Source organism: Oryctolagus cuniculus, chromosome 1 (genome assembly GCF_964237555.1).
Source record: "Oryctolagus cuniculus chromosome 1, mOryCun1.1, whole genome shotgun sequence".
Lineage (NCBI taxonomy): Eukaryota > Metazoa > Chordata > Mammalia > Lagomorpha > Leporidae > Oryctolagus > Oryctolagus cuniculus.
In genome coordinates, this window is record NC_091432.1 from 195,143,044 (window position 1) to 195,155,080 (window position 12,037).

Here is a 12,037-nt window from a genome sequence, read left to right on the forward strand (position 1 = left end):
TTACTGGCCAGCACCGCAGCTCACTAGGCTAATCCTCCACCTGCGGTGCTGGTACTCTGGGTTCCAGTCCCAGTTGGATTGCTGGTTCTGTCCCGGTTGCTCCTCTTCCAGTCCAGCTCTCTGCTGTGGCCCGGGAAGACAGTGGAGGATGGCCCAAGTGCTTGGGCCCTGTACCCGCATGGGAGACCAGGAGGAAGCACCTGGCTCCTGGCTTCGGATCGGCACACCGTGCCACGTGCAGCAGACATTTGGGGAGTGAACCAATGGAAGGAAGACCTTTCTCTCTGTCTATCTCTCTCAATGTCTAACTCTGCCTGTAAAATAAATAAATAAAATAAATAATGATTACTATTTAGACTTTTAGATTTAGGAAATTTTAATTCTTTTATTTCCACAACATGGCTCATGTTTTATTACTTGACTCTAATTCTGGTTATTTTTTTGTAAAACGTTCAAATTTTCAGTTTGTTCACATTTAATAGTATTATAGAAAGATTGTGTGGCTAATCTTATTGAAGACAATTGCATGTAGCCTTGCATTAGTACAAGAATTACTGTAAGACAAACTGTAAGTCCTTGAAATCAGGTTTGAGATCTGGGAATTCTAGGTAGCATCAATCTACAACAAGTTTCACAGCATTTCTGTGATATAATGTATTTTCTAATGGCAGAATTGCTGTGCAGTTTTGATTTTTCAGTAATACTAACCTAAAACATGAGATAATATCCTCTGCATACACATGCATTTTAAGGCAAGACAATGATGAGCAAATAATATGTGTGACATCTTACTTCCTAGGTATTTTTTTCAAAATGAGAAATCTACCTCTATATCTTTGAGGAGCTTGAGGACTAGTTATGTCACCAAAATTAATTAAAGATGGCACTAAATATAGTGCTGTATTTTTGCATACAAGAGTTAAGTAAAAGGTAAGTTTGCAAAGCTCAAATTAATTTCACCAACTTCTGACAAACACTCCAAACTAGAAACTTAGAAATATTTTTTCTCATTCACTCATCAACTTATATAGTTTCAAATAACCAAGTAATTCCAACATCTGTCATTTTATATCCATCTCATTTTTGATACCTTTAGAGGCTTTATTGCCTTTAATCCAAGTGATTGCAACAGCATCTCAAAAACCGTGTGTGTGTGTGTAGGGGCTGGAACTGTGGTGTAGCGGGTAAAACCGCCACCTGCAGTGCTGGCATCCCATATAGGTGCTGGTTCGAGTGCTGGCTGCTCCACTTCTGATCCAGCTCTCTGCTATGGCCTGGGAAAGCAGTGGAAGATGGCCCAAGCCCTTGGGCCCCTGCACCCACGTAGGAGACCTGGAAGAAGCTCCTGGTTCCTGGCTTCGGACTGGCACAGCTCCAGCCATTGCAGCCATCTGGGGAGTGAACCAGCAGATAGAAGACCTCTCTCTCTCTCTCTCTCTCTCTCTCTCTCTGCCTCTCCTTCTCTCTCTGTGTAACTCTGACTTTCAAATAAAAAAAAATCTTAAAAAGAAAGCTGTGTGTTCTCCCAAATAATCCAGGTTGTTTATGGCTATAGTTTCTCATAACAAACCTTTTTATCTAGTGCTTCAAGGACCCTTACTGTTGCCATCTCTGGTCTGCCCCAGACCCCAGGAAGAACTGGCAATTCTTTCACCTAGATTTCTGTACCACAATATGTCTTTTATTATAACGCTCATCACATTTTTTTAATGTAGTGTGCCTGTCTCTTCTGAAGGAAAACCTTGAGGATTATCAATTTTCTGAATTCAAAAGATTTGGTCAATGCCTGGCACATAACAGGCAATCAGGGTTTGATGAACTGAATTCAATTCCAGACTGTTACTAGTATCTTAAATGTCTCAGTTCACTCTGCCCACCGGGAGTGGAGAACATGACTGGAACTGAAAATGCTGTGCTCCTGTCACTCACTTCCACTTCCATCCCCAGCCAGAAGATGGGAGTGCAAACCTCTGTGAAATTAGAAAAATCATAGTCCAGAGATTTTAGGTATATGAACAATTTGATTATTTTTATTCCAACAACCTTACCAAACTGCTTTATAACAAGGCAGCTATTCATTCAAATTAAAGGAACAACAAAAAGTGAATTATTTCAGGATCAAAAACTGAAAGAAATGCTTTGTCGGTTTTCTTGGAAGATACCCTCCAATTTCTCATTTATAGAAACAAATTAAGAATTTTGGTATAGATGCCAAAATGTCTGCCATGGTTGCACATCTATTTAAATTACTTTGTTTCAGTTTACAAATGCTGGTGCTAAAAAGTCTTTGGTAATATATAACTGAGGATTCTTTAGGGAAAAAAATGCTTGTTTTAACCAACTGGTAAACTCCAAATAAAAACTGAATCATTATCAGTTTTTTTTTTAAAAACACAAAAATATCATTAAAATAATAAAATCTGAAAAATTATTCCAAAAAGCCTGAAAATTTTATTTATGTCTTAAATCCAACTTGAAAGCAGGTTTGCTTCACATAACACTGTATCATATGATTTTAATTTCTTCCCTAGTTTTCATAATGATTCCATGAATGTCTGAACACAATTTAAGTTGATCTCTTGCTTTTAACATTAATCATATGATTATATAATGAAAATTTCATTCATACTATAAAGTTGTAGTAAATATTCTTTCCCCCTTTAATTTTTAAAGCAAATTTCGACATTAATAATTATATCAAAGATATCACCTTTGCATGGTTATTATCGTATTTTTCCAATTTTCTTGAGCTAAAGTTGTGTCAATATATTCTGAATCTCAAGAATATAGGCATATCAGGTTCACCAGGCTGTTGCCCCATTGTGATCTGCTAAATAGCTCAAGGACTCCCAATGTTCTTGAACAGTTCCCAAGATTGCATCTACCTGGTGGTAAAGCAGGAGAAAGGAGTCTAAGAGACCTTCAACTGTGACTGTCAACTGTCACCTCCCTTAACTTTTGCTGCTGATACCATCACAGGGACACTTTTATTATTGAGATTCTCCTAGGGTACACACAAGAAAAGAAGAACTCTGCAAGGAGTTACACAGAGAGAGAAGGAGAGTCAGAGAAAGAGAGAAAGAGAGGTCTTCCATCCACTGGTTCACTCCCTACATGGCTGCAAAGGCAGATCTGGGCCGATCTGAAGCCAGGAGCCAGGAGCTTCCTCCGGGTCTCCCACTTGGGTGCACAGGGCCCAAGGACTTGGGCCATCCTCCACTGCTTTCCCAGGCCATAGCAGAGAGCTGGATCATAATTGAAGCAGCTGGAACTCAAACCAGTGTCCACGTGGGATACTGACACAGCAGACAGCAGCCTCACCTGCCATGCCACCATGCTGGTCCCCCAGAACTGGTTTTTATTATGTCAGATCTGGTACTAAGGTTTCAAGTTAAAGATCTTAATATCCTCTCCCTCTCCCAGACATGAGGAATGATGTCTTTCTCCAGGCTATAATACTTGGAACTGGAAGAGCAGAGACATGGCTGTCTCTTCCATCCCTTCTCTCTTCAGTGCATCCTTTTATTTGCTGTACTAAAACCAGGTACTTTATTCTCTCTCCTGGTTTCCATAGCTCTTGTGAAGGTGACCTAGTGTACAAATATCTGTTCAAATTGATGTCTATGTGGGGAGATGACAGCCAGAGCATCTTATATAGCTGCCATCTGGTTCTGCCTCCAGATTTTTTAGAAAATAGCATTTAAGTGGGCTCAAATCAAGTATCACCAGATTCCAAGCTAAAATGTGACCTAAGTAGAGAGAACTTTAGAAAGTTCAAATATTTATATTAGGATGTTCACTAAGAAACTGCTTAAGCTCACATTTTTAGTATAGCACACTAGATAAAAATTAGATTATGTTTGTCTTTTTACTATGGGACCATATAAAAGCAAGCTCTTCCTATCCTCATATGAAATCAAACTCTAAAATAGCTTTATTTCCATAAAACATCATTATGGAGTGCCCAACAATTACAGTTGACCTATGTTGAGAGACCCTCTGTAAATAACTGGCACAAGCAACGTTTTTAAATTTATAACGTCATATCTGCTTCTGTTAAAATTTGTTGCTTTGGAGCTGATTTTGTGGTTTAGTGGGTTAAGCCACTGCCTGCAGGGCTAGCGTCCCATATAGGCACCAGTTCAAGACCTGGCTGCTCCGCTTCCAACCTAGCTCCCTGCTAATGAGCCTGGGTAAGTAGCAGAGGACGACTCAAGTACCAGGGCTGCTGCACCCACGTGGAGACCCAGCAGAAGCTCCGAGCTCCTGGTTTCAGCCTGGCTCAGCCCTGGTCATTATGGTCAATCGGGGAGTGAACCAGCAGATGGAAATTCTCTGTGTCTCTCCCTCTCTCTCTGTAACTCTGCCTTTCAAATAAAATAAATCTTAAAAAAATTAAAAATAAAATGTGTTGCTACAACATGGTTATATGGGTCATGTTTCAGAAAACAATGTTGTTTCCCCTGCCCTTTAGACATGATAGAAGATATAAAACAAACAGAAATTCCAGAAAGAGAAAATTCTATAGAAAAGCTGATAACCACAACCATGAAATGATACATATTTTACCATAAAAACATGAACATAAATGTGGCAAGTCCTGCTATAAAAGAAATCACCCCACCAACACTCAGTAGGTAATTTCCTTTGAATAATTGTAATTGAAGGAACAGATGAACCTAATATAAAACTGTGCCACATATATTAATAGGGAATTCATGAAGAAACACATTGCACAAGGTCAAAGGTAGAGAAAAGGGCTATCTAAAAGGCTAAATATTGCCTGAAGAAACATAAGATAAGAGTAAATGAAGGAAAGCAGGCCCTCAGAATGCCCTCTGAAGATGTAAAGGAGATGATACCACTTTTCTCCCAGATTTCAGTCATCTATTTTCTTGCCCAAGCATATTTTTCCAAATCACATTTGCCACTATTCAAAGTAGGAGAATTACATACCCATTAAACTCCATTTTGGGAAAATAGTAAGAATATAAATAGGAGTAATGTGAGGAGCAGTTTACTGTCTGTCTAGACTACAAAGAAGCATAAGAGATGGCTGTCCACATTCAACTTGGCCTTTACAATCACACTATGGATGCACCTTTAAGAGTAAGTGAGACACCCGGGTTCTAGTCCCGGTTGGGGCACCGGATTCTGTCCCGGCTCCTCCTCTTCCATTCCAGCTCTCTGCTGTGGCCTAGGAAGGCAGTGGAGGATGGCCCAAGTGCTTGGGCCCTGCACTCACATGGGAGACCGGGAGGAAGCACCTGGCTCTTGGCTTTGGATCGGCACAGCGCACCGGCCGCAACACACCAGCTTTGGCAGCCACTTGGTGGGTGAACCAACGGAAAAAAGAAGACCTTTCTCTGTCTCTCTCTCTCTCACTGTCTAACTCTGCCTGTCAATAAATAAATAAATAAATAAAGAGTAAGTGAGAAACTATAAGATTTGCAGAGTGATGTGGTACTAAGATAAAGATAAATTCCACTGCCAGAAGAAGCAGTACTCATAATGCCCATTCACTTTCTCAATCTATGTTCAATACAGAAATGTGGAATAAGAGGGACTAAATCACAAGCCTTATAAAGATAGGTCTGCAGATTAATTTTTTCTGAGAATTTGTTCTTTCATGAATTTCTATATATAACAATCTAGACTGTATTTTCCAAAATTATTCACCTTACCACTAGAAGGAATGAATGGAAGACCCTGCTAGGACGCATTATTTCCCCCACACACAATGTCTAGGCAGCCCTCACAACTGGCTCGTCAAGAGCTACTGAGGAGAAAGAAGCAGTAAGAAGCCCCTAGACTTCCAACTGCACCCATCCCTTCATTATATCCCCGTTTCTAGTTTCATTTGGTATAATTTCAGTGTCCAGATTTCCACTTTCAGGAAAGTAAACCTAGAAAGAAGTTTTCTTTACAATATAAGCAGTGTCTTTTGAATTCTTTCTCACATTTCAGAAAAAAATAACCATTTCCCTGAAATGATGTTAAAACCTGAAAAATAGGTTGTCAGAAACTCAGAAAGACAATAACATACTTGTCCATCCAATCTCTATACCCGCTTAGATTCTGCTGTTAATTATTAGACAATTTAACTGTTTTTAAAGTTCCCTCATCTATAAAATGACTTAATACATAGTAATATATAACAGTACTTCTTTCATAGAAAATGGTAAAAGCAGCACAGGGGGAAATATATGATTAATACAACTGACACATAGATGGAAAGGAGCAGAGTTAATTCATTGTGGAGGAACATAGGGTTATGTAAGTCATTATGCTAATAAACTAATGTGAGCAACAGTGGATAAGTGTTCCACAACCCTGCTAAAGGGCTTGAAATTTGCTGCTTCCATAGAAATACCTGAAAATATCTTCAATGAGCAGAGTGATATCAACAAATCTAAGCTTATTTGATGACCTTCACAAAAGCATACAGTTTAACCAGAACAATCATTGAAATAAGTCATGTAACTGTGCTGCAGTAAATCAAACCATGCAAAAAAATCAGTTCTATATAAAGTATAGATCTAAATGTAAAAAGAAGATAAAGCTGTTAAAAAATATAGAATTCCTTTATGACCCTGTGGTAAGTAAATATAAGTATTTGTCAGGAAACATTGAGGAAGCACTAAATATAATGGGAAATTTTGAAAAAAGCAGGCTTTTAAATTCATTCTTATTCATCAAAGACAACATTGAACATAAAAAAGCAAGGCCACAAAGAAGGAATCTCCAATACTTATATTTGGCAAAGAACATATACCCAGAAAAAATTTTAAAAAATCCTACAAACCAATGAAATGTAGACAACTCAATAGAAAGCAACGATTCAACCCCATGACACAAAAGTCACAGATATAAAATTAAAATGTACATATATGTTCACCGATACACATTTCCAAGAGTGTTTATAATACGGCTACTTGTAAAAATTCTAACTAGAACTAACCAAATATCACTTTAAAAAGGATAGATTCTCACATAAATTCACAATGGTATTCTTTCCAGCAATGAGAATTAAGAACTACACATACACAAAGTATGTGGAAATTTCACAAATGTCACATGGAGTAGGAGAAGAAGGCTGACACAAAGAGTTCATTCTTCTTGATTCTATTTCTATAAAGTATAAACAGGGAAAACTAATGTGAGTAGGTATGGCATTGAAAGTCAACATAGTTTTTATTCTTGATCACATAGGTATAATATTTGAAAGCAGGACTGGTGAGACTTCTACAATGCTGACAATGGTTTATCTCATGATCTGGTGCTGCTTACATTTTGTGGTCACTTTTCAATTCATAAAGTTGCATTTATCATTTGTGCACTTGTCTATATGCATACTTAAGGAAAAATTACCCACTTAACAATGCAGAGACACTTTCACGTTTAGCATCATGACTCACTAAATACTCTGAAAAGTCCTCCAATGCAAACACTATATAAACAACAACATGCCTTCTTTTAAATGAAGAAAATAAATGAAGAAAATGCAAGAGACCTGCATGGGACAGACAAAGGCAAGAGAGTTGAAGGGTGACATAGGCCACCTGGACCCTAAAGCCAGTGCTATTCTGAGAACACAAAACTCCTGGAATATAGGACTTGACTAAGTGCCTCTCCTCCCCCTTCTTCCTCCACTTGATAGAACTTTGATATAGCAAAGTAGTTAAAACCAAATTGACAGAATACAAATAACTCTCAGAAGAAATGAATAGCTTAAATTGATTACATCTGCACTCTATTTGCCTGAAATGCACTCCCCAATTTGTAATGGTTTTGCTTACTAATTTTTCAAAAAGTTATTTGTATTCAATAGAAACCATATATTGAATTTTGATGTTTTCCCAGGCTAGTAGTACAGTAGTCTCATGGTGCTGAGCAGCAACAGAAAGCTGAGCTCCTAGTCAGCTATACAACCACAAGGGAACAACTGACATTCTACAGTGTACTGGACAGACCATCTATTATGCTGGGTAGATTATGTGTATTAAATCAATTTTCAAATTACAATGTTTTCTCTTTTAATTACTTATTGATTTATATCAGAAGGAAGGAGGGAGGGAAGGAGGGAGGGCGGGCTTGCGAGCAAGTGCACTGCCATCTGGTTCACTCCCCACAAATGCCCACAGTTGTCAGGAATGGTCCAGGCTGGAGTCCGAGCTAGGAACTCAATCCATCTCCTGCACTGGTGGAAGGAACCAATTATTTGAGCCATCACCACTGCCTCCCAGAATCTGCATAAGAAGGAATCTGGAGTCAAGAGCCCGAGACATGTATTGAGGCCAGGAACTCTGATGTAGGATATCTCATGCAGCATCGTAATGTTCAACCCTCAACTTATAATATTTTCAACTTACAATGTGTTTTTTTAGTATGCAACTCTGCCCCTGCCCTATGTTGAGGAGCATCTGTATACAAATGATTACCTTTCTCTTCTCATTTTGTGTCAAAAAACAGGCTTGCCCTCAGCAATCCTGTGTTTCATAATCAACACAGCGCCACCCCCATATAGACACTCTTTATTTCTTCTAACTTCATTCAAGGAAGCTGGTGACCTTGAATTTCTTTCTAAAAGAAAACAATATTATGAAAGTGTTCTGTACTGAAACTCAGGAAGAAAAACAAGCACCTGGTACGGGATCCTAACATTTCCACTGATGCTGTGATGACCTGGAGCACATTTCCTGACCTGTTTAGACCTTAGTAACTGAATTTGTCAAACACAGTGACTGAACACTGTTTTGTTTTTTTTTTTTTTTTCTAGACATTATTGGGAGAAGAAAGATCATCAACTTTGGAGTCAGGCAAGCTGAGAATCTGTCTCTGCTTTGCACCAGGTAAATAAATTGATGAAAGAAAACACCAAATCCCTGGGCAGTCCCTTGAGAGATGAAACGATTCTAAGAACTTTGAAGTGGAAATGTCAACAGGATATACTGTTAACTAATAAAGAGTAGAGTAATATGAACAGTATTTTATTTATAAAAATATTATGAATAAAAAGTATTTACAATCCAAAAATGTTTAAAGGTTCAACATAAGTCAAGTTTTTTTCTGTGGATTAGAGAAAAGGTAGTAAATTTTTTTTATATTATCTGAGTAATTAACATAAGGCTGCATAACTTTTATAATTATAAATTTAGTTAACATTTTTGCACACATCTGTAATTAAATGATTTAGTTCCCTGTTCAGTGGTAAACAGTCTATGAAGCTAAAATTAAAATACTTGATATGAGTGGATCATCTGATAATGTCATAAGAAATTTTTGGAAATCAAATTCCATAGGAGTCCTGTTTATTCAGGGTTGTGTGGAATTTAGGTGTGCAATCATGCTCAATCAAGAAGAGCTTAGGTGTACACAGAGGAGATGGACAAACAATTTAGCCTTGTAGCTCTTGGGGAAAAGACATCTGAGACAGGACTTGTGATGAATAGATTAGAGACAGAGCAAGACAAAGGATATTATTACAGTTGCTATGAGTACAGGAGCATCATCCATTCAAGTGTCCTGGGTAGAAGGATACAGAAGCTGCTGCAAGAGATTGTACATTTCTAATACAGGTTTTGAGATACTGTTAGTGATAGAGAAATAGCATCAAAGAGCATACTACAGAATTTCAGTCTAATTTTCAATTTCAGTTTAGGGTAAAAAACGTACAACATGGGGTGGTGTTGTGGCATAGTGAGCAAAGCTGCGACCTGTAATGTCAGCATCCTATATGAACACTGATTCGAGTCCTGATTGCTCTGCTTCTGATCCAGCACCCTGATAATGGCCTGGAAAAGCAGCAGAGGATGGTCCAAGTGTTTGGTCCCCTGAACCTACATGGGATATTAAGAAGAAGCTCATAGCTCTAAAGCCATTTGGGGAGTAATCCAGAAGATGGAAAACTGAGTAGCTTCAAAAAGATGAAATATGGCAAATAGCAATACTTACTCTTAACCACAACTAATGCCAAAACTCTCCAAGCAGTCAAAAAGAACCATAATCTTAAGATAAGAAAATGTCTTCATAAATGTCAAAACAAAGTAGGCAAGAGAAATGCCTCAGAAAATTATAACAAAAATATAGCTGAAAACTTGAGACACAAGGTCATCAAGATAATGGGTAAATTCTCTCACCGATTACTGTGAATGAAAATTTCAGTGCTGTACTGTTTTCAAAATGTAAGAACAAAAATTTAACATACAATTTAAGGGCAATTTGTTGAAGCTACATATCAAAATTAACAGCTATAATTGTTTAGTCAGAATTCAGCCTTAAATATTCTCAGCTATAGCAAGGTGCAGCAAGAATGCCATGATTGGATTTGCATGAGGAGGTGATGATGCATCTACTGAATCTTAAAAAGAGTACCATGAGCCAAGCAAAGGTCAGTGGGTAGGTGACACTAGTAACTGCTAGCACTTATGCAAAACCTACTGCTTCTGTTTCAAAGCCTCCTTTGAGTTTAAATTGGTGCTATTGGTTGGGCAGTTAGCCTAACCATGGAATGAAGGAATGTCCAAATTTGATACCTGCCTCTAGCTCCTGACTCCAGCTTCCTGCTAATGCAGATCTTGGGATGCAGCAGATAATAGCTCAAATGACTGGGAATCTGCATCCCGGATCCTGGTTTTGACCTCAGACTAGCCCCAGTCTTATGCACACTTGAGGAATAAACCCAGAATATGGAAGCTCTCTCATTTTCTATTTCTCTAACTCATTTTCTTGATCAATTAAGCGAATTTTTTTTAAGTAGCTGGTGCTGTTACTGAGTTCTAACAAATGATGTATGGGCAGAAACAATGTATTCTGCTTTTAAGGTTTGCTTGGAACCCCAGCTCACCGTCCATTTTCTATTTACAGTGACCTCAGAGACCATAAATTGAAGGCATCATAAGATGAAAGGTAGCTCTCTGACTTGGAGGCACAGCTTCCAAAGAGAGCCACCTTAACTGCACTGACTGTCATGTCACCAAGATTAAACATCTATTCTCAGGCCATCAAGATTCTGAGATTTATTTGCAATATTACATGATAATCTCCAGCAGTGCTTCTCAAATTTTGGTGGGTGTAAAGATACTCTGGAAATCTGTTGAAACATGGGTTTCCATGTGACTTTGGGCAGAGATTCTGATTCTGGACATCTGAGGATGGTAAAACTAAGATTCTGTGTTTCCAACAAGCTCCCAGACATTGATGATGCTGCCAGTCTACAGAACATGCTGGCATAAATATACTGAACAAAATCTAGAAAATTAAAAAAAATGTTTGCATAAAAAATGTAAGATCTTGCTGCTAGAAGGGGACTTACGCTTATATATACAAAGTGCTGAAGGTAGGTAAGCATGGAAGAATTACCGTGGACATGGGGAGGGGAGGGTGGGAAGAATCACTATGCCCCTAAATTTGTATATACAAAATGCATGAAGTTTGTATACCTTAAATAAAAGGTTTCTACATAAAAAAAAAATATGGTAGATAAAAATCAAAATGATACAAATGGAAATGTAAAGGATATCTGGATGGATTCAGAAACAGAAAAAACAACCATAAGGTGTATATTCATCTCTCTGCTCTTTGTTGGATGTCTACTGTTCTTTCTTTGCTTTGGTATCTCTTGAATCTTATGCCACGTATACAAATATATTACACAGATATAATTTATGCATAAACATTTAGTTAAACATTTGGTATATTTAGAAATAAAACAACTGTTGTATAGTTAGGTTTGCAAAAGCCACTTCATAAAAATCTCTCTTTTTTTTTTTTTTTTTTTTTTTTTGACAGGCAGAATTGACAGTGAGAGAGAGAGACAAAGAGAAAGGTCTTCCTTTGCCGTTGGTTCACCCTCCAATGGCCGCCGCGGCCGGCTGGCGTGCTGCAGCTGGCACACCACGCTGATCCGATGGCAGGATCCAGGTACTTATCCTGGTCTCCCATGGGGTGCAGGGCCCAAGGACTTGGGCCATCCTCCACTGCACTCCCTGGCCACAGCAGAGAGCTGGCCTGGAAGGGGGGCAACTGGGACAGAATC